Source organism: Augochlora pura, chromosome 3 (assembly GCF_028453695.1).
Source record: "Augochlora pura isolate Apur16 chromosome 3, APUR_v2.2.1, whole genome shotgun sequence".
NCBI classification, from domain to species: Eukaryota; Metazoa; Arthropoda; class Insecta; order Hymenoptera; family Halictidae; genus Augochlora; species Augochlora pura.
Genome location: NC_135774.1, coordinates 26,657,184 through 26,684,920, shown reverse-complemented (window position 1 = coordinate 26,684,920; position 27,737 = coordinate 26,657,184). Strand labels below are relative to the sequence as shown.

The following is a 27,737-nucleotide window of genomic DNA, read 5'->3' as shown; positions in this document are numbered from 1 at the left end:
AGGAGATCCAGAGCTTGGCCGTGGTTCTGAAGGCTTGCACGGGCCACCGGGCAATCGTTAGAGATCGCTCGGCCGTCTGACAGGACCTGTCGGCCGCGGAATCGATCGGCAGCAGACGAGATTGCGCGCGGCCCGGCCCGGCACGGCGCAACGATACAGGACACAAAAGGAATCGGCTGCTGTCCGCCCGGATGACGAAGAAGAGATTTCGCGCGAGACCGACAGCCTCCGGGATCCTTCGCCGATTGGATTTTACGCGGTCCCGGGAACGCGATCGATGCCATGTAAATCGAGTTTCAGTCGGCGACGCTCCGCGCGCGCTCCCCGTGTACACTGATCGACAGATGCTCGATAGTCGGCGCTTCGCGAGCGCCGGCACGTTCGGAAGATGGATGATCGAAAGATGATTTTGCTGCACGGCTTTCCCGCGGCGGATTCGCGCCCGGGCGCCGACACCGCGCGCGCGACTTCGCAGATGCCGCCCGCGGCAATGCCAGGAGAAGAGTATTTCTGGACGGACCAGCTGAGAGACAGCTATTTAGAGCGTCCTCGCAAAGCCTCGGACCTCGGATGTTCGGCTGATGTCGGCTCCAGGCGGCTATCGTCCGCGCGACGATCGTCTTTAGGGTAGCCATTCAAACGTCGACGTTTTTAAGATTCACAGCCGATTCATTGGCTCCCGCGAAGTGAATTTTAAACCGCTTTCTTTTTATCGACCGAAGTCGGGGGCAAGGCTTCGCAGTTGTTGCCCGAAGTGGACGAACGGATAACAAAAATAATGGTGTCAAGGTTCGCGCGTCGCGATACACAATGCAAGCGGAGGCTGTGCACAATGAGGTGCAGGCACCGCGCCTTGTAATTGTTTACGTACAGCCAACGTCGTTGCTGGAACGAAACCGGTTTTGCAAACAATCCGATCCCTTGTTGCGAACTTAAGATACTATAGGCTGAAGAAATATACACAGAAAGGTATGGCCGTAAAGAAAGTTTGCCGTGCACTGTTGTACCCTCCTTCTGGAAACTATCAGGCTGTGTGTTTGAAGCACTTCTCGTACCATTGAAAGCAAAGTAGATACACGTATATGTGTGTGTGTTTCTATTTTCAGTGAGTCGCACTAGGCTAGGAGAGCCAATTACCGCGCATTGTTAGCAGACTTTAGAAGCTTTCGCTGCTAAATACAAGTTTAGCCGCTTAAATGACGTTTCTTAAGGGGTTGAAGGTAAATTTCGAAGTTTCTTTCGTTGATACAGATTTTACTCGTGATGGCAATGTTAAATCTCGGAATATTAGGTACTAGAGAGATAGTTGCTGTGCTTCCTCTCTGAATACTTTGCTTTAGTTATTATGCTGTCTCTCTAAATACTGTGATTTAATTACTGTGCTATCTGTGTTACTATCTTAAATACTGAGCTTTAATAATTATATATTTGTAGTTTTATAATTTTTCTAATATAATTAATTTTTATATATATAAAATTCTTTTTAATTACATAATTATATATTTATAATAGTGCACGATGAAAATTAATACTTGAAATAATTTTACAAATTTCATATTCTTTAAGACAATTCTAACCCTTTCCACACGGCGGTGACACTAAGGTACCACTGAATTTGTACTGTCACCTTTTAAAATAATTTTTATAGCAATTTTTATAGCCTCTGCTACTATATGACTTTTGTATATAAAAACGCTTAATATCTTCGTAGTGTTACTAATCGTCTAGGCTTATATAAATTACAAATATACTAGCCGAATTTATCGCGACTAATATTTCCTAAACGCGAAGAATCCGTGCAGCGACGGAGGGGAATTTGCGCACCGTCAAGTCGGCCCTCGTCTCGAGGGGTTGAAGATCGACCCGCGACCGGTATGTACAACCCCACGGGAGTCGGAATTCTCGTCTCTCGCCGCGGCGTTCATAAGCAACGCGCAAACATTAAAGCCGACGGCCCGTTCCGGATCCGGCCGTCGTCGAACAACCGATTAAACCGGAAACCGGGAATCGGCGTGGCCGATCGGAGAGGGAACGCGGCCGCGAATTAAATCGGCGATCGGAATCGTTGACGTTCTCGCAACGGCGAGACGGATCATTCGAATGGCGCGTCGATATCCTCTCTCTCTCTCTCTCTCTCTCGGCCAAGAGATTGAATTGCTAATTCGACCAATTATTCCGGCCGGTTGTTGGTCATGTAAAATTGAAACAGTCCACACGTACCCCGACGAATTTACTCGCCGTACCGATTCGATTCGTATCGGATCGAAAACCGACGCGCCAATCCGAACAAAAATAGGGGGGAAACGCCGCGGATGAATTATCGCAGTTCGCGGCAATCGGTTTTTCGGAGTCGCTTGAAAATCGCTACAAAACCGATTCATTAACCGTGCTAAAGGGGGTGGAAACGGGATGGGATAATGCGGCCCCTGTTGGCGAGAGGGTTGTACGTCAGGGATCCTGACTGGCAAATCTCTCTCTCGCCGCCGCCGCCGCGCTATTTTCTCAACAACTTTCGCCTCGTTACTTATCCGCCGCATCGGAACAACCGAACTTCACTGCCGTTCGTTAACCGGCGACTGCTTTGAGTTACGCGTTAAGGAAGACAGACGTTCAGGATCGCTCGCCGGCTCTGAGAACGTTCCCACGCGATTCTTTCCAGCTTGTTTTAGAATTCTGCGATAAGAGGACGCGCTGCGCAATTTATTTTCCACGGAAAAACACAATGTAAGCGTTACTGAAACCTATTTAAGTTTACAGTATGATCTGTTCAATATTAAATTCTTTTATTCCAAAATAATTGAAAGAAAAGAATTGAAAAATTATTTTTGTAATTTGTTGATTAGGAAGGAAAATTCTATTCGCAATCGAACTTCCCTCTATAACGTCGCGCTATTTTTCCTCTCGACCAGAGGAGATAAAAAAATTAGCGAGGATATTTCGCAGGAATTAAATTAACGAGCGCGAATTCACGGCCGCCCCCCGTTCGAATCATCGGAAGTAAAAGAATCAATGGGTCAGCGTGGTATCAGAGGAAACAAATCAGACAAACAGCCCGCGCCGCGACTTTTCGTGGAGAGCCTCCTATAAAAGATTTACTGCGCTCGGCAGCCTCCGTGGCGCGGATTTTTTCGCATCATCGGGCGTTTTACGAGATTTTTACGGGTTTCCGCGTGGCCGACCAACATCGCTCTCGCTCGGCGAAATGAAAGGCCGCTCGACGAATGGGGAGAAAACGTCTACGGGAGACTGTTAGACTCCCGCTCGAGATTCAAAGCTTCCGCCCGTCGTCGGTGCTTGTTAATAAAGGGAACGGTGTTACCTAATTATCCGTGGAAGTTTATCCATCGATCATGCCCGTTCGCGCGTCAAACGCACCGCTCTGGAGGAACACGCTCGCCGAATTTAGAAGGAAACTGCTTCGACGAACTCGCGCGTGGTTGTTTTTTTTCTCCTTCTTTTTACTCTGCTTTTCAGTCTTTCTCTCCTTCTTTCACTCTCCTTCTCTCTCTTTCTATATCTCTGTCTCCCTCCTTTTCTCTCTTTCTCTTTTCATCTTTCGCTCTCCTTTTCCCCCTTTCTCTTTCCTCCTTTCGCTTTTTCCCTTTCCTCCACTTCTCTTTTCTCTCTTCTCCATTCTCTCCTCCTCCATCCTCCTTTCTCTCCTTTTCTCTCTCCTCCTCTCACCATAACACGGAAGTTGCCGCGATTCCGGGAGGTCTCCCTTTGCCGGTCCCCGGAACACGGCGTCCCCCGAAAGCCGGCCCCCGAACTTTACGCGAAATTAAAATCGAGCGGAAACAGGTTCCGCCTTGTGTCGCGAAAGTTCCCGGTTGTTTAGTTATGACCCCGTGTATCGTCACTTCACGGTAGCCGGGCGTAGTCGGGCCGCCCGCCGGTAAATCTCCCATCTATCCGGGCTAATTCTGTCACGGGCGCCCGATTTATCCGACACGCCGTACCCTACCATTATGCGAAAGTTGTGTGTCGCCGTGTACTCGCGGGAACTGCTCGAAAACACTTGTGAGTTCGAGCGCCTTCCAGCCGAATGTTATTTCGATGGAAATACGCGGGGCGCGCGCGCGGATCAAATAGCTCGTTACGCGAAAATTGGTTATGTGCTGTCTATGTTAGACACGGTGTACGCTAGGATATCATAATATTAATTAAATGCGGGAACAATGGCGCGGTGGGTTCTTGGATACTGAATCGTGGATCTGGGATCTAAAGTTGGTGAAAAGTAATCGCGGGTTGTCGAGTTTTTGGCGGAATATTAATACTATGGTGGTTTTTATTTGGTAATATGCGATTTTTTGAATGTAAAACAACTATTTATTAAAAATATTAAATCTATCCTAATTACTGAATATCAAGTCTGACCACCAGCAACATATCTTTATACATTACCCTAAACAAATTAAACCCATCCTAAGCTAACCTAAAACCATGCACACTTCAATTTACCCTAAAATCTAACATAAAACATTCAACCAGCGAATTTCACTATAAAATCGCGAAAAATCTTGAATGAAGGGTTGCACGGCCGACAAAAGAACCGCCGAAACAATGTCGGCGAACGGTTAACCGTTCCCCATAAATACCCGGCGACGAGCACGCGAGGTCCACGCGGCCCGGAAAGAAAAGATTGCGCGAGCGGGCCATCGGTCGGGCCGGACAACAATCGGCCGCCGATTCAGCATAAAATTCCGCCGGATGAAAGGGAAAGGACAACAATGGAGGGCCGGGGGTCGAGCGCGACACGAAAGTGTAAACAGGTGTAAAGCGGACCGTGTATATGGATCGCGTGGGAGCCTGACGATACCGCGCGTCCATTGACAAGCGACGCGCGTACAACAAACAAGGGGCAAAAGCCCGGCGAATTGCCCCTTTCGCCGACCCCCTCAGCCGCCCCTCTCTCGCGAAGATATTTAACGGCAGTGGTGGATAACCGCGCGATCGTATCGAGATGCAAATGCCGGTTAAATAACACGCGATACCGGGGACCTTTCGGCGTCTAATGACGCACGACGCCTATCGACCCGATCCTCTCCTCCGGCCGCGTACGTCATAAATCCTGGCGCGCCGAGCGGTGTACCAATGCAACGAGGCCGTACGTCTCAGGCAAACGCGACTATTCTCACGGGGGGAATAACTATAATCGAAGTAATTTATCCCCCCCCCCCTCTCTCTCTCTCTCTCTTCCGACCGGCGCGACGTTCTGCCGTTTAATGTCGCGCCGAATCAATGCGAGTGCTCTCTCTCTCTCTCTCTCCTGCGATTATATTACACCGTAACGCCCTCGCGCCGTACTATTGCGATCGCGAAGGTGCGTCTCCCGGCGCGTTTAGGTTTCCTCGCGAAGCTCGAGCTGATTTCATTCCAGCTCGACGCTATCGAGACCCCGTGGGACACCATCAGACATTAGACGCACCTTCGATCTGCGAAATTCGCGACACTGTCCCGCGATCAAAACGCATCGCCGACGGGAATTTTTCGTTTTATTCGAACCACTGTGACGTATAATTGGTTGCGCTTTTTTGTGAGTATAGTATACATTTGTTGAAGGAATTTTATATTATCAACCCTTTGCACTCGAGTGGTGACTCTGAGAGGCACCACTAAAATTATTACAGCACGTTTCAATATAATTTTTATATTATGATGAATTAGATTTCAAAAATTATTAAAAATATAATTTTATATGCATAAAATACATTTTGTCATGTAAGATAGAAATGCTGTATGTCAGAAAAATTATTTTAGAATTACAGTTCATACGGCTTCGAGGGCAAAGGGTTAAAGTCAATTATCGTGTGGGATAGTTTTATTAATAATGCTTGTTAACGCGCGTTTGCAAGAGAGGTATTAATATCTTTCTGAAAGGTTCCTTTTAGATTTCTTTTAAAAAGATTTCCTTTTGAAAGATTTCTTTTAGGTTTCTTTCTATAAGATTTCTTTTTTAAAAATCCTCGTTATAGAAAGACTAATGGATAAAATTTTATTCGTCGCTATCGACCGGTAGCCTATAAATCGGCTTTTCCCCCCGATCAGTAGCCTATGACTCTCTTACCACAGTAACCCTTAAGGTTCGGATGGCGCGGCGATAAGGCGCCAAGGGTGGCATTATCCTGGCGGTCCGGCAGATAAAAAGAGTGGTGTTGCCAGGGTGCGTGACATTATCATTGCGCGGAGGGCACAAAAAGAAGGTAAGGGGTACAGCTAGCTGAAGAAACGAAAACAGAATGATTCTGAAGAAGCAACGCCGTAAACGTGGCAAGAATGGTGCGCGATGGAAAATGTAAATCTCCGGCTGCATTATTAACAATATTCCGAGCCCTGTTCGACTAAGCGCGCGCGCGCGGTATTAGCCCCCGCGCGCAGAACTTCTGCTGGCCCTTCGCTCGAAATAATTCAGCGGACCGCCGCTCTACTATATACCGGGGAGTGCTTCTTAATTGCGCGTTAATAATTCACGGCGGCGAATCCGCAGACGGAAACGCGGAAAAATCGCTCGTCAACCCGTCGGTCGCGCGCTCCTCCGCTAGCGCGCGCGCGCTCTGGAAAATCGTCGTCCTTCTTCCGTTCTTCGCCGGACGCGTCCATCGGCGGGGGACCGCGTTGAGCATCAGTCGCGTGTCCGACACAGACGTTTATTATACGCGCGAACGACCGGCACGAATGGATGCCAATTTTCTGTGCGGCTGCGAATCGGAGCACCTCGCCGTCGCCCGTGCCTCTGCGCCTGATATTTCGAGCACCTACCGCGGAGAGATCGCTATCTACAAATCGGAGCGCGAGGGCACATATCGTTTTTCACTTCCCCGTTCTCCCGCTTGTTTATCCCGCTTTGTTCGCTCGTTTGCGCGATTTTCTAGAAACGCGCGCGGACAGAAATATATTGGGGTCTACAGGAAAATTCGATCTGCTTTTAAACGGAAGGAGGACAATAAATTTTGTATGCATTATTATAATTATTTCATTTAATTGAAATTCGTGCTCTGTTGTCAGCGTGATGGCGACTTATGAATATCATTTTCGAGGTATTTATATTGCAAATTAAATGACATTAACGGACATAATATTCTGGTAGAATTTTTTAATGACGAATATACTCATCATAGCAAAAGATATTACAATTTGTTCATGAACAGTACAGTCGTGGAATAAAGCTAACTATTAGTTAAATCAAAGCAAAATTTAATTCTGTGAATCACCCACTCAAAAGAAATAGAAATTATCTTACGCTGCCAATATAATTGAACAAAGACGTGTGCATTGAACGTAGACACACGAGGAGAACGATATTCCAGAAGTTTGACACAGCCATTAAGGAAAGTTAGGCGGCAAGTTTGAATAGAAATCGAAGAATGACAGAACGCTGGGGGTGTGTACTTGAAAATTGCCTTCGACATACGGAATTAGTTAAGATGCTTGCGCCATTATATCTGGTTCGCGCTCGCCGCCCTCCGGGCAGCAAAATTCCTCGCGGCTCCCCGGCAGACAGATTTTCGAAGCCGCGCGCGCGGATCAGGATCGACCGAGCCATCACGTTTTATTAGAAGTTTGCCGGCAGGACGCAAGTTTCGGAGCGAACACATTCAGGATTCAAGGGGTCCCGGAGGCTGTCGTCGATCCGCCGAGGCCACTTAGAACCCCGCAGCCCCGGCCCGCTTGTGTAATAATTTGTTGCTGTAACTATGATCCGCCCTGCCGCGCCACATAACCCGTATCCTTTCGTTTCACGCGGCGCTGAAGTCGCGCGCGTTTCGGGAACGAGCCTCGGCCGGGGGGACCCTGGAAAATTTACAGGAACGAATATTTAAATTCATATTCACGAGCTCGTCCCGGATTCTGGGAGGATGATTCTGGTATTCGAGGGTCGTAATGGCTTCCGGTGTCCCGGCGAAGCGACTGGCTTGGTCCTCGGAGCCACCGCTGGGGAACAGTCGCTTTGGACGACCATCTTGTAATTTTGATTGCGCGAAGATAACCGAGGCTGAAATTTAAGATAGAAGGAATAACGCCAGCGAATTATCTCGACGAGGTTTTTACTGTTTCATGCGTTACTGTATGCGTTTAATGTTCAGATGTTAACCTCAAAAATTCGGACAATGTCACAGTTATTTTAGAAATAGAAATATCTATTATAATATAATAGGAATATAATAGAAAAATCTATTTTTAGAAATAGAAAGTTAAAATTTCCCTGAGAAATATTAATATACCTCTTTTATATTTTAGAAATCCTAATAATCTTTCGTTCAATATATTAAAAATAAAATTGGGATTTGGAAGCTAGTCTTACAAATGATTTATAATTTTTCTCCGCAATACTGTGTTTTATTAGCACAAAATAAACCTCACAAAGTTAATAATAAATATACAAGAACGTGAAATAGCCGCTGTACCTCGATAAACCCATATTTGCACATATAAAAATAATAAATCTATTTACGAGGCAACCCTTTTCTTGCAAAAGAAAAAGAATATGAGTGAAGAGAAAACGTAAATAAAAATTCATGGAACACGTTGTTCCCAACTTGAGATTTTACAGGCTGGAAAGGACAGCAATCGCGGATGTATCCCAATTTTACGATAGCAAAAACGCAGTGTCACGCAGTTCGTGCAGCGTTTCTGAAGGAATAAAAATGCGAGGCGAAGTCTCCAGTCGGTGTTAAATATTACCTCGAAGGAGGATCCGTGGTTGGCGGTAGATTTATCGCGTCTTACGGGTTGGAGGGGAGGGGAGGGGGGGGTGGTGGGTGGGGAGGCGAAAGATGTATCCTCGATCGGCGAACGATCGCCACGGGCTTGACGGAAGCGAACGACGGCGTTAACGATGACGGAACGCGAGCCGACCCAGTTTCATCCTTTCGCGAGCACGCTCGGACGAAAAGCTGATTTATCGTGGCAGTGCCTCGCCTCCCCTCTCCACCCCCTCTCTCCTCTCTCTTCTCTTGCCGCCGCCGGTAATGGTACATTAAACTCCCCCTCGAATTTATGGCGCATTATTTCGGACGAGTGTATATCTTCTTCGCGGGCGCAACCGGCATCGGCTGCGCCCATTTCGTTGAAAACCAAACGAAAGCGAAGGTGAGATCTCCGCAGTTTCATCTTCAACTGTTACGGTGTAGTGTTCCACAGAGTTTTGGTTCCATGCGTTGAATTTTATTTCAATAAAAATTGCTGAATTTACTGGGGTTAGTAAAGTGAGTCGACAGGTTCACGTGTCAACCATATTTTCTTTAAATCGGATCATATTTCTAAGCAGAGATAGTGGGGTATATTTGAGGATGTTGTATTAACAATTTCGCAAAGTTTTAAGTTCATACGTTCATTTGTTGACTGTTAAAAAATTACCAAAGTTGTCTGTTTTTGATTATTGGGGTGAGTTATATTTCGGGTTATGTAGAGTGGCGATCATTTTGAATTTTTAAGTTTAGATAGAATGGATATTTTTGCGAGACAAAAATGCAGTATATTCTCGGGGTATTTGTTAATAAATCTGCTAAGTTTGATATTGATACCTCTAACACGTTCTTTTAGAAAAATTCTCAACCTTGGATAAGTAGAGAATTGTCTCAATATTTTTACAACTTGGAACTGGGCTGGTATTTTCACGTGAAAAAAGCTACGACGGCTGCAAAATGAAAGCTGCACCGGCTGTAAAATAAAAGCTGCAAAAGATCAGTTCTACGATAAAAAATCCTCCAAAAGTTCACCATAAAAAATTTACCAATTTAGCGAAAATAAATTCTCAAGTTGGGCAATTCTCGTGAAACTATCACAGATGGCAAGCTCCCGCCGCTTTAGTCACCACCGCGTCGATTTCATTATAAACAGTAACAAATTTCGGGTCGTCGAATATAGCGACGATAATTCGCACCACGTGGACTTCGATCGCCTGGTTTTTCGAATTAGCAGCCCGTGAACGTGTTCGCGGTGTCAAATTTTCCGATGCCCCGTCTCATTATCCGGTCTCTCGCCGGATTTTACGGGGAGGGGAGGGGGGACTCGAAAATTTCAATTATCGGCTTCATTATGTATATCGTCGCCGGTCGTCTCGCCGTAGCACAATTACGCCGCCGTTTAATTTACTGTCTTATATTTCGCGGACGGAATGTAACCGCGCGCGCGCTGTTTCCAATTTCCTGTAAAATGTGAACGGCGCGGGCCAACATGTTTACGGGACGCGGTTGAACTATGGCAGAAACCGGCGAACGACAACGCGGAACTTTCCCTGCTGCATATTTTAACAAAGGTTCGCGCTAATGGCCTGCATTTTTTCACGCATCTGTAACTCCTGGATTATCAACAGAGAAATTTGAGTAAATACCCGCCCCTTTGCCGGGATCCTCCGGAAATATTTTCGCGCCATTATATTTTTTATTTCGAAATTATGTATATTATCTCGCATGCATTATCTCGTTTTTATTAGAGATGCATAAAGAGCCGCGGCTTAATAATTAATAAATTGATGGAAGTTCAAGAACGCTGTGAATAATAATATTAGGTACATCAGAAAATTCTATCTGTTTTTAAAAAGAAAGAAAACAATCAATTTTGTGTGCACTTAATATTTATTGTGTTATTATAAAAATTTGATTTAATTGTAACCTATTGGCAGTGTGATGGCAATGTATGAATATCATTTTCGAGAAATATATGTCGCAAATAAAATGACATTAGCGGACTGTATTTAATATTTCTATTAAATATGGAATTTATTGAATTAATCTGATAATATTTCTATTAAATATAGAATTTATTGAATTAATCCGGTGCTCGCTTTCTCGCGCGCTATATTAACGTTCCTCCGGCCAAGGGTGACAGCCTTAAGTGCCATAAGAGCAGTGTCAGCCGAAGCCATCGCGGACCACTTCCCCCATTTCGGCTTCATCGTCGGACATGGCCGCATCTGTTCTTTTTTCCCGGGAGCAGATAAATCTCGACGGACACGGGCCGTCCCTCTAGCCGATATTATATCGTAATTGGTAACACGGAGACTTAAGGGGCCACCTTATAGCGTCCACGGTAAACGTATCGAGTGGGGTCTGTTACAGACATAATTTACAACCCCACGAATCCCTCGCATCCACGTACCGGAGGTGGACACCCTTGTCTCCACATGTTCTGTCCTACATGCTTCTGTCACCCACCACCACCACCACCACCACCGCCATCGCCATCGCCATCGTATCCGACAACATCCCTTACCCAACTAATTTTTTGCTTCCGCTGCAACCCCACATCGTCTCCCCCGGCCTCGGCCAATATTTTTCGATGCCGGACTCGTAGCATGGAAATTCAAGGATTCCGGTGTATCGGGCAAGAAGCACGTTTCATTTTACGTAGCAATTGGACCGTGAAATTTTATGCATATTTATTAATGCGCGCACATTCGATACCGCCGGATTTTATGCATTCTACGGAAGCACAATATTTTCGACGCGGCACGCGCGCACAAAAATCCCGCTATTTAAATGCTACGAACGGCGGCGCGTTTTATTTTACATCATAATTAGACCGTGAATTATTGCGCTTTCGTTGCAGTCTTCGAATTCGATGGTACACGGAGCGGGAAGATAAAGAACATTTCGGAAGAATTTCAGAATTTCAGAATAGCAGCGTTGTAGTCCGAGCTTATAAAATCCTTAATAAGAAGAATTATAAAATATTAATAAGAAGCTTGTATTGTATTCTTATTTCGTCGAAACGGTAGCAATGAGATACGAAAATTTATTTAGCAATGAATGTTCCCCCGGGCTTACAAAAATACCCGGGGGTAATTACAAATCCACCGCTTCTCGCGAGCAACAAATATAAAGAATATATAATAAATAAATAGTGTTGCAAATGCAGAGTAAAAATAAAAAAATTGTAACTTGTTCAAGTAACACGTGAACGATATCGTAAAAATTACATTGAATAAAGTTTAAATAATGTGGTGTAAAATAACTGATAAACTCATTTTTTTTTTAAATTTTGACTTAGACCACTTTCACAATTATGGACACGAATATATAAATAGACGAACACGAGAATAAAAGAAATATATAAATATATAGCAAGTTTTAGTAGAATAACAAATGACTAGAGCGAAGATTCGAGTAAAAATGTCGTATTAACGTGCGAACGACGCTGGAATCATAATTCATGTCAGCCACGCGCAAGAACCGTCCGAAATCCGGTCTAAAGTCCCCCGCCTAAAAACCGCGATCGCCTGCTGATTAATACAAAGCGGGCGCCGCAATATCGTCGATTACGGTACGTAATTCTAGTTCATTGTGCTGCACAAAGAATGATAATCCCCCGTTCGAGACTTTCTCAGCCGCCGGTGCAGCGGCGAAACTGTTGGCCATTCTTCAGCGGTTGTGCATCCTCGTTCATTACAGGTTCAATTCTTTTCTTTTGGCTTCGCGGATCTCTCGTTCTTCGGGGCTCTTATATTTAGTTCCTCAAGATTATCTCGCCGTCCCAGTTTCGTCGGCTCGCTTCGGGGTTCTTTAGATTTCTTGCCCCGGCTGCTTCTCTTACCATTATTCTTCCGCCCCCAACGTCCCCTCCTCTCTCCTCCGCCCATTCCTTCGCCGCGTTCGATCCGTATACCGGTTTCGAGGAACCGCAACGTTTATTCGCGCGCAGCGATCCTTGACCCAATCAGCCGCGAATTAATTCGCGCGACACCGGCCCTCGCGCGACGACTCGGCCCGACCGGCGCGGCGCGCTCGCTATCCGACGGAGTTTCCGCACCTCGACGGGCGGTTCGTTAAACTAGTTCCAGGCATTGTCGAACGTTCGCCCACGGTTCGCGGATCTCTGTAATAATTGCACCGTTTCGACCTCCGCTCGGATCCGGATCGCCACATGCTCGAACGAATATACACGCGACAAGGAGTAATCCTATTAATAGTTTAGCCGACACTCGGGGAACAGGATACACGGCTCCTTGACAATTATCAGTGCAGGATAGGCGAACGAGGTGATACGCGCTGCCAGCGAACTTCCGTAAAATCTGATGGAACTTTGGAGCGTCGCTGATTATCTGAGCTTTGATTCTTACGTGTTGAACTTGTTTTATCGAATCATTTCGGTCGGCATGGTTTAATTTATGTGGCGGGGTAGTGGGGCAGGTATAATAATAGTGGGGTAGGTACAGTTATATTGGGGTATAATTAATTTCATGTTTATTGAATGAGACGTATGGAATTGTTTTATTCAAGAATAAATGAAATAAAAGTGCAGATTGATTTAATTATCGAATGAGACATATCAAATTGTTTCTCTCAAAAATAATCAAAATAAAATAGCAGATTAATTTTATATTTATCGAGTAAGACGTATCGAATTGTTTTATTAAAAAATAAACCTATAAAAGAGAAGATTAATTTCATATTTACGAAGCATTATTAAATATATTTATCAAACAAGACGTCTCAAATTATTTTGTTGCGAAACAAACCAAACAAAAGAGCAGACTAACTTTATATTTAATTACGTCTTATTATTTATTTTAATTACGTCGTTTTATTCATCTGTACATTTTGATTATTATTTTAACAAAACTAATATTATATATCTTATCCGATAAATATCAAGTTCTATGTCTTATTCGATAAATAATAACTAACTTTTGAGGTTAAACATGAAGAGGTTCGCCTTTAGAGAATTTCTGAACAAGTCGGCATTTTTGAACGGTTCTAATTAGCTGGAGGCAAGGGGACCGCGTCAAAATGGCCGACTGGAAGGTCCCGCGTCATACAGGCTCAAAAGCAATGGGCACAGACGATTTGTTCAAAGGACTCGTTAATCTACGGTAGAACAAAGGTTCGCGGTAGGAACGGACACTGGCAAACGCAAGGACAGAGATTGATCGCAAGTACGTTGGAACAGAAGCAGTGAAGTCGATTTCCTCGGATATCGCCGGACTGAACTTCAAAGATACACGGGAAACTAAATAGCCGGCTAGCAATCTCATAAGTGCTGTGTAATTTAGAGAATAAACATTGTTATTCCGAGAAAGCAATATCATAAAATTCGTACTGAAATTGCTTTACTTTTATGTCAGGTTATGTCAGGTTCTGTTTTTGGTAATCAATATTTTTTAACGATAAAAAAAGGAGGATTCTTGAAGAATATGTTAACAATTTATCAAAATTTCAAATTGTTAAATTTGGTAATTTCATTTGAAAAATTCCCAAATCTGCCTTCAATTTTGTACGCGTTTTCGACCAAGCCTTTGCTTTACAATTTTTTTTTGTAATTTCGAACTTGGCTAATATATTCTACTAAAAAAATTCCAGTTCATTTACAAAGTATGTCTTAATAATACTAGAAAGTTACAACTTGATACTTTTAATAGTTACCTTTAAAAAAATTCCCAAAGTTGCCGAAATTCTTCGTTATCATGCGTCACAGTTGCATTCGTCGCTATCACTCGAATCCCATTGGCAACTTGAAACCCGTCAAGATTATCGCGTGAAAAAAATACAGTATATTTTTAAAAGATACATCAACAATCTCGCAAAATTCCAGCTCAGTTCATCCGCCACGGTCGTCACAAAAAATTCCCGAAGTCTCGAAGAAAGATCGCAACGCGTCGCGGAGGGAAGAGTTTTCCGGCGCGCGGGAGACCCGAAGGTCAATTTTCGTCAGTTGCCGGCCTTCAATCATCGCGCGAGGGCCGCGGGGGCGAGTGGCGGACGGGGAGGGGAAAAAAAAGCGTGCAACTTTTTCAAAGCAAACGACGAATGGCCCGGGCCGCGGGCAAACGAGCAATCCAGAGTGTCCGCGGGGCTGATTTACGACGCGCGCGGAATACGAGTGAGAATTCCAATAGGAACGGGGATACTTTATTGCAAACGGGTCCCCCGTGCCTGGTTGAAGATTAACACATAACGCGCGCAAAAATAGGATTACACTGTAATTTCCGGCTCGTAACGTATACACGGCGCGGAAAGAGGATTATGGCTGCGGGACGTCTGTGTCGGGTCGACTACGACAACGCGAGCCGCTCGCTTCGGAACTCCTGCCAATCTCTGACTTGCTAAGATTATGCCAAAGAGAAGTTTCACTTTGGAATAGCTTGAATAATTTTCAATCATCTGTAAGCAGATTTCGATATTAATCGATGATTATTTCTCATTTAATTGAATAATCGATGGGGGACGATTGAAGGTATTAATAGTTAAAAGATTGAATACTGCGATCGATTAAGTATATTATAAGTATTATAATATTATCGAATATGTAATTGAATAACAATAATAGTTATTGAAAAATTGGCGATCGAATTAATTGATCTATGAAATTAATCGACAATTACGGATTGAAAGAGGCAATTAATGGCTGTCGATTCTTTAATGAAATTTAAAGGAGAATTTCATCTATCGTGTGAAACGAAAAATCGTATATTTATATAAAACGATTGTTACAATATTTTGAAGAAAATCGGCTTCTCCAAAAATATTTCGCTAATCTAAATCATATATTAACAAAATTATTAAGAATTTTCGCTGTGAATTTATAACGCTGTATCTCTAGAAAAGCGATTTTTGCAAAGATTTTTATGTCATCAAGTTTTAAAAAAATTTTAGAATATAAAATTCTTACAAATAGTACAATATACGTACTTTCGAACAAAATTTGATTTAACGAAAAATCTCGACCCGCCTCTGCGAAATAAATTGTTGAAGATCGCCGTTTCTCGCCGCTGTCAAGTAAACGCAGCTCCCGAAAATCTCGCGAAATTAACAAACAGTGAAAATTAATGAATGAGAGCATTTTGTCCGGACTGGCCGCGGGTTAGAAATACGTTAAGTCACGGCTGGGGTGGCTGCCGCTGGCACGAGAGTAGCTAACACGTGCCGGCGCCAACATTCGTAGACGGTGGGATACAATTCCGCTTAAACCTTGCCCTGATATGCGCGCGGAATGTGTGCCAGGAACTAATCTTTGCTTTGGGATGGAAACAACCGTGGGCGTTAGGGAGAAGCTTGGGGGAGGGGGCGGGTGACGGCGAGGACGACGCGGCGGGCGCATCGAAAATGGCGACAATTGTAGATACGCGGCGCGAAACACTCAAGTTCAACGGCATACACGAGTGCATATGTTTGAATTAAATGCAAATGTAAACGCTAGGCAAGTTCCTGTTCCGGCGCTCGCGGGATTCGCCGACGAAAGTGTCCTCTCCTCTCGCGAACGACGAGGGAATTTCTGAGGGAAACGGCGTGCGCCCCGCTCGCGCGCGCGCGAACACTATTTAACATCCACGAAAGTGTTTTCGAATTCGTATCGCCTCCGTGGAATCGCTCGAAATTTCAGTGGAATTTTCGACGATTTTACACTTCATCGATTGGTTGCCTATAAATCGATTTTTTACCACGATCGATAGCTTGTGAATAGGTTGTTATTATAGTAACCTAATAATAAGCATTGCCGTATACCTACTACTGCCGGAGGGGTTAAAACGATTTCTTTTTTAAATCTACCATTTTAAATTTATACCGTTCCGTAGAATCGCTCAAAAAGTCATTAGAATGTTCTTTTTCCAGTTGACTGAATTCATCGAGTGTTCGTGCATTGGATGATCTCTAATTACAGACACGGAACTGGAGATTACGAACGCGGTTCTAAGAAATTATGCTTACTGTACACTGCTTAGCAAATTGTTAGTTACAGCTGCAAATTATTCCTACATCCGGGGGTACATCGCAAAAATAAGTAAATCCCTGGTAATTCCATTGGTAAATATAGCTTTAAAAAACTGCGGACTTTCCCGCGGAATAAAAATTGTTTTTGTGGATTGCAAAGGACAAAAACGGGACAGAATTTTCACTCACTTTTTAATCATCTTAATCCCTTGCACTCGAAGCCATTACAACTGCAAACCTAAAATAATTTTTTTGACTTCTAGTGTCTCCATGTTATATAACAAAATTCATTTTATGCATATGCAATTGAGTCATGTGACTCACATAAGGGTTGCACGTTTAACAACTTTTAAATCTAAGCTTTGGCGATATTTATTAAAAATAATTTTGATGCGTGTTACAACAATGTTAATGGCGCCGCAGAGTCGCCACTCGACTGCAAAAGGTTAATAATCTGATGTATATTAAATAATCTAATATCTATTAAATAACTAATGTTATTGTTACTATTAATCTTATTTAATTTGCTCCTTCGGTTTGCAACAATTTCAAGCAACAGCGCAAAATCTGCTCGAAACTCTTTAATTATACAAAAATCGCGCGTCTTGCCGCGTTGTTCGCCGCGCAATTTTTCATCCAGCAGCCTCAAAAGAACAATTTTCCGACGCTATCAGTGTTCCTTGAAGCCTCCCTCGGAAAAATGAATTCTCCGCGGAAAAATAAATTCATATCCGCGCTGGATCATTCGCGGCGCTCACGCACGTATAGTATGTGCACGGCTTGGGAATTTAATCCGCGGCTATGCGCGCGAAAATGCCGCGAGGCGTCGCGGGTATATAAGTCAAGATTATGCTGCTCAGTTTACCGAATTTCGAGACACGCCGCGTGTACGCTCGGCATAACCCATCGTTCTGGAAGAGCCGTGATACACCTGTAGGTGACAGTGTCTGTCGCACGGTGCGGGCTGTTTGATTACAAGACGAAACGCGACGCTACTCTACTCGGACGTGATTCGTCGCGACGAGAGCCTCGATGAGAGCTACTGGACGTTATACGGGGTCACTCGGAGTCATTCGGAGTCACTCAAAGTAACTCAGTCATCTAAGATCTATAAACCAATAGACTATAGCTATTATAAAACATGCGATACAATGTTAACACCTTTAACTCTCCACATGCTACGACTTTCTCCTCCATAAACTCCATAGACTCCATAGACTCGCACCTCCATACCGTCTCCACTCTCCCAATCTAAAATCTCGCGCCCAAACCTGGCAACCGGGCAACCAGACAGCACGTGACAAGCTTGACAAGCCTGATAACGACCACGTTATCGGACCCCACTTGCCGCTTGTTTGCTCCGCGAATTTCAGGAAATCGTCTGAAAGAAACAGAAAGTAAGGAAAAAGTCGAACCGGGGGTCGCGCCGATTTAAACCGCACGCGGAGACGTCGCGACGGAACGAAGGAAGAGGAGCAGAACGATTTACCTCACGGTTTGATCAAATATTATTTAGCGGCCGCGGTTCACTTGCCGGTCACGTTCCCGGGCTCTGAGTAACGGACCACGATCGGTCGGTGACTGCGCCCGGCTATTGTAAATCAAGCCTTTAACACCGGACACGGAATCACAAGGGTTAGTCGAGGGGGACCGGTCCCGAATAGATCGATCTAAATATTTCCCGGGAATCCTGAAGGATTTCTAAGCCCGGGAGATAGAGGACCTTGTCAACTTTTATGTCTCCGCGGCGCTGTGAACTGCGGGAGAAGTCACGTCGGTGAAGCCGATCCACAAGGAACACCGTCTTCGAGTAAATTGCTCGGTGGACGACACGTTTATGGTTTTAACCTCTTCAGGGATGAATTTTTATACCAGTAGTATTTGTTATTAAAGCATAGTACTACTATGTAAAGTACTACTAAACACGCTACTATATTAAAATTTATTAGTAATTGTTTGTTTTTTATTTATCATCCATTTCATTTCATTCGATGAGGTTATGTTGGTATTGCTTGGGGATTCTGTTGTAAATAGCTTTATAACTGATCCTCATTGTCTTTACAAATTATCTACCTTGTAAAATTAGTTATTAGATTTTTTTTTAAACATTTTTTGGATAACTAATAATACTTGGAAAGTTTATTATAAGACAAGTAAAAATTATTATAATAAATTGAATGTAAATTTGAATTAGAAATTTAAATTAAATGGTGGTCAATTTAGTGCCTGCATCAGCGATTAAACTATTGCTATAAATTAATTTTTATAATTTTAAAGATTAGAAGATAATAAGTGTTTTAATTTAGGTATATTAAAATGATGGAATATAAAGTAATATAAAGTAGTATACTATTCTATTACTATATTATTGTATTACTATAATACTATATTATTATATTCTTGTATTATTATAATACTATATCATTATATTATTATATTTTTAAATCTCCAAGCTATTAGTCATGCATGAAGATAAAAAGTGAATGAAATTCCAGCACTTACATCGTCTCCCGCAAAAACCCTGATCAATGTTTACCATCGCGGATACGGTTATCAATTTCGCCGCGGCAAAAAGTAGCATAATCGACTGGCGAGTTCGCCGGTCGAGCGATCCGTGACCGAGGTAAGACTACAAAAACTACGGTCCGCGGAGAAGTGGAATCGGCGTCTCGGATCCGCGAGAAAAATGGTCACGGGATTCTGACGCGGCGTTTGTTTACGCGGAGGCTTATAGGCGAGCACAGGGGAAAACACAGTCGTTTATCGAGGCACCTCGGAGGTGAATCACTTCCCATCCGCAGAGATGTATCGGAAGTCTTTCATGCCGTGCCGGGGAAGTTCACGCGATTACGCAAGCGAAACGGCGCAAAGACGCGTCACGCTCCGCGGCAACGAGAACGCGATTAACCGCGCGGAGCGCGCGCGCGCGGATCAACCTGATTTCTTCGAACGGAGCCCGCGCGCCGCTCTCGCGGTAATTCGTCTTTCCCGTTAGAACGAGCCCGGTTGTCTAATGGCCGAACGACCCTAAAATCCATCACCATGACTGATACCGCGGTCTCATTAAACTCGAAAGGGTTTCGAGAACATGCCGGGCGAACTTGCCAGATCCTGAGAAAAGTCCCGAGCTAAATAATTGCAGTCGCAATTTCGTAAGGAAGAATGGTAGGGCGACGAACCTCGAGTCGTTTTGGAGCATGAAGCCTCTGCTTCTGCGTGGCGTAGTTCATTTTCTCATTAGATCGTTCGCTATGATTCGAGGCGCTGAGAAAATGGACACATTATTCCTTGAAAAGATCGCATTGCGGATAGGATAAAATTATTTAAATCTACTAACTTACACCAAAAAATTATTATTACTATTATTATCGTTTATTAGAGTTGATTTATTTGCTATCATTGATAAATATTTATTTATTAAAATTTAACGATAACCACGCAGCGCACATCAAACAATATGTCTCCGTCGCTAATGACCGAGAAATTCAACGTTAAACCGTGAAGAAGAAACGTCTGCGGAAACGTTAAAAATTTTTTTCCCCCACTACAATTGTCACAGATTCGAAGATTGAATCTTCCTCTTTACAACGATGCACGATTTTTCTAAGCCATTTTATCGAGCCCCGAGCGGGAGTCGCGTTGTAAAGTGTAAAGTAGTTTGCATAATGACGTTACTAATATGCATGTCAATTGCACGGTGAATGAATGATCAACCGACTGGGCGAACAAACGCGTGGACAAGGAAAATACAAGCTTTTCGAGTTCCGACGACGCGATGAAAACATTACGGAAAAGTTAGCAGCGACGAATTGCGTTCAATGCGAAGTGTCGCGAATAAAATAGATAACTCGTGCTTCCAAACGCGTTGCCGAAATCAGCGTTGCTCTGAATGCTCAACCCTTTATGGACGATGACATTTTCGGCCAGGTGAGGTAGCAGGATGAGGCGATTTTCTCAAATGCGTTGAGTGTCTTGTATACAAATTATTTTAATTTATATTTAATACAAATAGAGTTTTGTATACGATTATATAATTTATATCCAATCATCTTAAATTGTATATAATGCAAATACAATTTATGTAAAAGTATATACCATTATATAATTTATATCCAATCATCTTAAATTTTATATAATACAAATACAATTTATATCCAATTATATACAGCTGTATAATTTATATGCAAATTATCTTAGCATAAACACCGCTTTGCCTCTCACTCGTCCTGCTAATCGAAACGAGAGTCATCTCTCGTCCGCAAAGGGTAGAACAAGGAAAGCAGAACGGGAATATATTTTTTCTTTTCTCTTAGAATGACTTCGAAATTATCGAACTCATTCACAGCGATTTCGAAGACCGATTCCAGTCGACGCGCACCGGTCTCGTTTCACTTTTTTCCTGCAAGATCACGGGACGCTTACGCAAAAATCACTTGTCACGCTAAACATCGCTGATAGCGGAGACCGGTGGATCGGTTACCGGTGTTGAATTTCACAAGCCGACCGCAGTTTACCGTGCGCCGTCCGACGCGCAACCTCTCAATCAGCCGATTATCATTCAGCCGCGGATGTTTGCGCGAACACAATGATCCCAAAGTCGAATCACCGGCGATTGTACGGCGAGGATATTTCCATATTCCATCGATGCTATCTATGACACTGTCTTGGAAATTGAAACCCGGTTTCCGCGAAATGATCGAACATTATAAATATGGAAAAATCGAGTATTATTAACACGTTGACTGGCAGTATAAAATATGATAATAAACTTAATAATGTACATTGTTTCAAGTTGTTATCTAAAATTTATATAAAGTCCGCTTAATTTTTATTAAAAGCGCGACGAGGAAGTCGTTATAAAACCGCGTGGCACTCAACGTGTTAACGTCAACATTTTGATCGTGCATTTTGACGTTTAATAGCTTGAAAATCGACATCGAAATTCGAAAGCGTTGCATGAAGAATTTCGAAGGTCTCGGTTGAAATTAACTGTAATTTCTAAGCTGCTCAAGAATTTACGACCTCGAGATTGATTATAAGACGATTGTTCCTTCGATTGCATTTTCCATACCGCAGAAATCGTCTCGATGGCCCCGGGGCTCGCGGAACCTTTCGGTATGTAATTCATCGAGATTTCACGATTCGTTGATCGCCGCGGAGATTGCTTTCGATCTTCGTGTAAACACTTCGACAGATGCGCGGTAAGAACGAGAATTATTCGAAGTGCGTCGTCGTCGTCGCGACGTAAGTGCAACGAAACGTCTACAGATCCACGCAAATCGACACTGTGTCTCCGTCGACGAGGCACTAAAAATATCCATCTCGCTCGGCTGTCTATGCGCAAACGAGCAAATAAATAACTCAACGTTCGAGGAATAAATTTGAGTGCCGACTTTACCGATATACCGCGTCACCTTGGAGACTACATAACTCTTTAACCAGATAACTCTAACTCTCCGAGCTGTCTTGTCGCGTTACGTCCAACTTCAATTTACCGCCGCACCAAATAAATATTTCAGACGGCCATCGATTTTACTTTCATTCCCATCGCGGTAAGCCATCTCCTTCAATTTATTCTCCGTGAAAAAAAGTGCGGGATCGATAAGCACGTTGCACTCGCGAGGTAATTCCCGGCGACAATTTGACGGACTCGCTGACAGGCGTGGGGGGGAAGACGAACGCGATCGGCCGAACACGCGTTCGCCGGGTACCGAAAATCCGTCGCGGCCCGACGAACGCCGCGTGACTCTAGCAGGTGCTTTTATTTATAACAATCCGTAATAGAGACAACGCACGCCGGCAGCATGTGCTCGTCGGAGACGTTGCCAGTGGTGTTACACGGTGCCCAGTCCGTCAGCGGAGCACACACGGCCGCCACACGGCTCTACGTTTCTGCCTTTTTTAAATATACCAGCCCGAACTCTCCCGGCTTCCCAGTGTTACGTCGCCGACTGACCGCGGCGCACGTCTTCTGATCCACACGGATCGATCTCGATCGCGCGTCCGCGCGGACGAACGACGTCCGCAGTGTGTGTGCTCATCGATCGCCAGGTCGCTCCGATATATCTCCAAACCGTGTTGATCGATCGATCACCAAGCCGCGCGTTCATCGATCCCTACCCACGCAGCCCGGCTCGCACGAGATCCATTGTTCCCGCGAATCGGATCTGCTCGTCCGTCGATCCAGCCGCCGGTACGTAATCTATGCTTCGACGACTCCGGCCATCGATCCATGACCGTTCGCTATACGGCTCCGCTTGTGCATGCGCGCCCGTCAACAAGTCGATCGTAAACGCCGTTCCGCCGTCAGGGCTTCGAGCGTGTGACGTAAGAAACGTTGTTGTAACGCGCGCGCCGTTCGGCGTCGTCTACTGCCAGCTGGCCCGGCTCGAATGATTTATGACAGAAGGAAAATGTGACCGGTGTTGATAACTGAAACGAACACGATACTTTCGCGTGACCGACGCTGGACAAGGCGCCCGCCGTGGGAGTTTGAATGTCAAGTTCTCTGTCAGTCGCCGCGATTCCTCGGGCTTCTGGCATTACGCGCGGTCGTGGACGGGCTAGTCGAGCTTCCTCAGGTGTTCGTTGCGGCGTTTACGTGCTAACGATATTTTTCGGAAGTTTTTCGGTTTTTATGTCGCCTTATGGTCGATCCGTTAGTGAACTCTGATTTTTCTTAACGTTTGTAAATCTTTTCTTTGATTTTTACGAGACTTTGTTTTTTAGGAAGTTTTTCAGTTTTGTTGTCGTTTTAATTTCAATCTATTAGTGAACTATGATTTTTTTCTTAATCTTTATAGATATTTTCTATGAGAATGACAGCTCGTCAAGTGGACTGTGTAAATCTACCTGACATAAAAATTACAGGAGTATTGTTTCTTCAATACTTTATCAATATTTCTTCAATATTTTTGTCACAGATACACAAAATCCATAGCCTAAAATTCTACAATCATTTCGACAAAAATAATGTTCCATAATATCGGAACCTCGTTTCTCGCGTCTGTTCGATCGAAGGGTTTTTCGGGCCGCGACAAGAGCCGCGGTGCAGGCCGGGAACGCTTCCCGGCGCGCGGCGTTTCCGGTCTCGCGACGGTACGCGTGTCCCGCGCGGACTCGCCGAGCCACGTACGCCGCGCGTCTGCTTATTGCGATGCAACCCGATCGAGCTAACGAACCAGTCGAGCACGTCTGTTTGAGTGAATTAACGAGGACGAGTCCAGTTTCGTCCTGCCCCTTCCCCCCACACCCCGTCTCCCCCCGTCCTCTCAGGGCCGCGATCCACAGCGCGGCCCGATCCTCGGCACTCTCCGTTTCTATCCGGCTAAGCGTCCTCTCCCTGTTCCACGCCGATTCCTACGGCTCTCTTCCCTCCCCCCTTTCCCCCCCGGGCCCGTTTTTCTCGTCCCGCGACGAGTTTCTCGAGCCTCTGCCTACCTTCTCCCTTGGTCCCGGCCCTCCCCTCGATGCCACGTTCCCTTTACGTTCCCCGAAACCGAGCTCGCCTAATCTCCTCGAAATTTTTGCATCCCAGTCACCGGCTGCGAACGCGTACTCTCGGGTCCGTCGTCGATACCGGCGATTCGCGCGCGCTGTGTGAGCTTCGAGGATCGCAAGGACTCTTGGGTCGATCTATAGGGTGGCCTGGAAGTCGGGCAGTTAAAAAGATACAGAGGTGATACAGGAGATTGTGGAGTTTTTGAGATTGTTTCGGGTGAATGATCTGGGAAAGTTTTGTTGGATCGTTTGAAGGTTAGAGTGCGATTGTTGTTGGAGTTTTGGTTACGGTGATCGCGTATGGTGGCGCTTATGGTCGCGGAGGGTATGGTGTGATGTTTAATTGACATAAGCATATGGTGCGACGGGTAGTTGTGCAAATCGTTTAGTGAACGTGGTCCCTCGTCGCCGATGTCACGCGTGAAGCTTCTCCTTAGTCACGGATATTTTTGGAGACGGCTAGTCAAGTTCATAATGCTCCACCGGGCGTGAATCGATGCGGCTATTTGTAGCCGGTTCGTCGGTTTCACGATTTGCGAATGATTGACGAGGTTGCCCGCGTTCGGTTCGAAGAAATTTGTAATTAGAACCAGTCTCGGGAACTGTAAATAATCTTGGTGTTTTCTGCTAGAGCTTCTCTAAGTTGACGCGTTCGTTCTCGTGTCGAATGTACGACCGATTTCCCTCAGATTTCGTCCAAATTCTTGTACTATTATTACGTAATGCGAGAAGAGCGTATTTAACTTTTCGGATCTTAGAAAATGATCCATAAATTCGTGGGATATTGTTTCGATTTAATTCAATTGAATTTAATTATTTCAATTTCAATTTATTCTTGTCTTGATTGTTCTTGTCGATTAGATGTTCCACTAGTTTCAACAAATTCAATGGCTTCGTTGGACAATTATCACAGAAGAAATATAAATCATAAATTCTCCTTCCTGTTCACTTGTCAGTTCTGCAATTAAGAGATTAAAATATTAATTAACAAGCAAACGATCACATACATTAAGATAACAAAAGCTATAGAATGACATGTAAGAAGTAACTGATATCCAATTATTACAAGATTCAAATCAAAAATAAAATCAAATCAACTTCTTAATCGATCACAAATAAATATTGCATTAAAAATATATTATTTCCCGGAATTAAAAATAAATTCTTCCGATCGAAATTCCAAAGTGACAGTCGAGTCGTCGAAACGAGAATGAGTAAAAATCTATTCCTGACACACGGTTAGGGTTAAAAGATTTCAAGGTGTTCTTGGGACGCAAGTTATTTTGAGGTCTATTAATAGGTGCTTCGTTAAACAAAGCGTGACTAATTAGTAAGTGGAGACGAGAACAGGGAGGGTAGTAGGTTCGTAGAGAAAGACGGCGCGCGGAAAACGAATTTTTGGGTGTAGTTCGGGTTCGGAATCGATCGGACCTGTCACGGAGCGCGTCTGTTCCTTTGTGCAGGGACACGGTGATCCTCGAAGGGCACTCAGGCTTCGAGATATCGAGTTCGTTGCTTTGACGGGGGCCGGGCTCGAACGGATGCAGGACACGCGTCTTGCGCCGGGGAACGAGAGGATCCAGCAGCGTGCGGAGGCGTCGTTGAACTCGGATTAAGAGGACCGAAGAGGTAACTGCTTCTTCTTTGTCTCCCGTGTTTGCTTTCCCCGCTTGCCGACGCGTTTACTCAAACGACGTCTACCGGCTCCTCGGCTCGCCTTTCCGATGCAAATCAATCGATCCGCACCTCGGCCACCGTAAATATACACGAAACGTTGTCCGCAGCAACGGAAACGTGGAAATCGTTCCCGGTCGTTTCGCGCGACGGGATCGCGAACGGTATCGATCGCCGCGATAACGATAACCCGTGCTGCGGTAGATTGATCGACCGCTTAACATAATAGGCGGCGGAGAGCAAAAAATTGTAGAAGCGCCGCCGGCTTTTTGCCTTCTTTGGAACGGACGCGACCCCTCTCGCTCGGGATTATGCAGATCGGAGGGCAGAGAGCGGTTGAAATTCTCCGATACTCGAACATCTGCGGTTATTGATGAATTATTTATAAAATATGCACGCTGAATTACGCCTCCTCGTCTGGATACGTTTTATTCCGTGCTTAGGATCGCGCCGGTCTGGTCTCTGTATAACCTACACCCCTCCCCCTCCGCCTTCCGCCTTCTTATAAAGTTCAAACAATGCGGAGAATACGATAATGAAATAGATTACGTAGCGAACCGAATCGTTCCGTCCCAGGACGGCGGTCTCCATCGATTGCGGGTAAAAGAACGCCGCGCGGCTTTATGAAATCTTTTCGTCTCGTTCCGAGGGGGATATTTCAAACCTAATAAAACCGCCCTTTGTCGATTTATTCCGCGGCGCTCCCGGGACTGCGGCCGGATTGCGACAATGGAGACGCGGCGGCGGAGACGCGCGAATGATTAACATTTCTCTCGTGGCTTTTCTCCGCGGCGAATAACGAAAGCAAACAATTCTTTCTGCGTCGAGCGAGGACCGCGTTCCCGTCGAATAACGCGGTTAGATCGTTTCTTTTGGAACGGTCCTCTGAAATTATTATTATTATTCTTTATTAACGGGCTGGTAAGACCCTTTTGTGTTATATAGAGGTGATGTACAGGACAAATGGTTTATCTTAGTCTTTATGAATAAATCACAATATTAATATAAAATTAATCGAGCAGTTTATGAGGATCAGAATGGTCAATGATATATATATAAACCAATTTAGCAATTTCTAACATAAAATATATATTTTGAATAATAAGCCAAAAATTTGATTGACAAAAGTATTCGAACAGAACTTAAATCTTGAGGAAAATATAAAATAAACGAATATTATTGATGAATATGAATAAATTAATAGAATAAATTGATATTTAGTAGAATAACCTCTAGAATCGATATCTGCCTGCATTCTTTTAGGCATAGATTTCGAAAGACTATTTAATGTAGCAGGAGTAATGTTTTGCCATTTTTGGCAAAGGGTGCTGCACAATTTAGATTTCTCTTATAAGCAATGAGGGTACGAATACATATGGGACTGACTGAATACTTTATTATCTAAAGAGCTGTACAGTGAGCAAACTGAATTCTTTTCGACCACGACACCGGCGAAAGAACGGTTTTCCGCGGCTGAAAACTCGTCGGCGTTCTTCGCATCAAAGCCGCGACGTTCCGCCGCAAATCGTGCGAGCCGAATGGAAAACGCTCAGAAAAACGCAACAGTGTTCCGCACCGGGGAATGCTCCGACGTCCCGCGCGCGGCGGCCGCTCGCGAGAGCGCGCATTACGCCGGTGCACGCGTGCCGAGGCCTCCTCGGGATGAGACGAGCGTACCTACGTGTCTCATTATACTCGCAGATTCGTTCGATTGGCAGATACGGATTCCGGGCAGGAAACGCTCGGATATTAGCCATTAGCATCGAGGAACGCGATCAGCCCGGCCGGATTTCAGGCGGCCATGATCCCCGCTCGTGTCGCGTGATCTCCTATTGTGCTCGCCGCTGAAATCCTCTCGGAAACGCGAGAGTAACGCGCCGCGCGTGAATCACTCGGAACAGTTTCCGCGCCGAT

The 27,737-nt window shown here is 44.6% G+C and overlaps 1 protein-coding gene across 4 annotated transcripts in view; it reads left to right on the top strand.

Annotated features, from left to right (window-relative positions):
• Positions 1 to 1,202: 1,202 nt before the first annotated feature.
• The window catches only part of LOC144479032 (sodium-coupled monocarboxylate transporter 1), a 102,277-nt gene continuing 75,742 nt past the window's right edge, over positions 1,203 to 27,737 (top strand). The window contains exons 1-2 of one of the 4 annotated variants that reach the window (XM_078197492.1): positions 22,198 to 22,842; positions 25,613 to 25,778. The gene's annotated coding sequence lies outside the window, so the exon portion shown is untranslated. Of the gene's footprint in view, positions 1,221 to 22,197; positions 22,843 to 24,312; positions 24,328 to 25,612; positions 25,779 to 27,737 lie in introns of those variants that run through there. The other 3 variants (XM_078197494.1, XM_078197496.1, XM_078197495.1) reach the window with 3 other exon arrangements.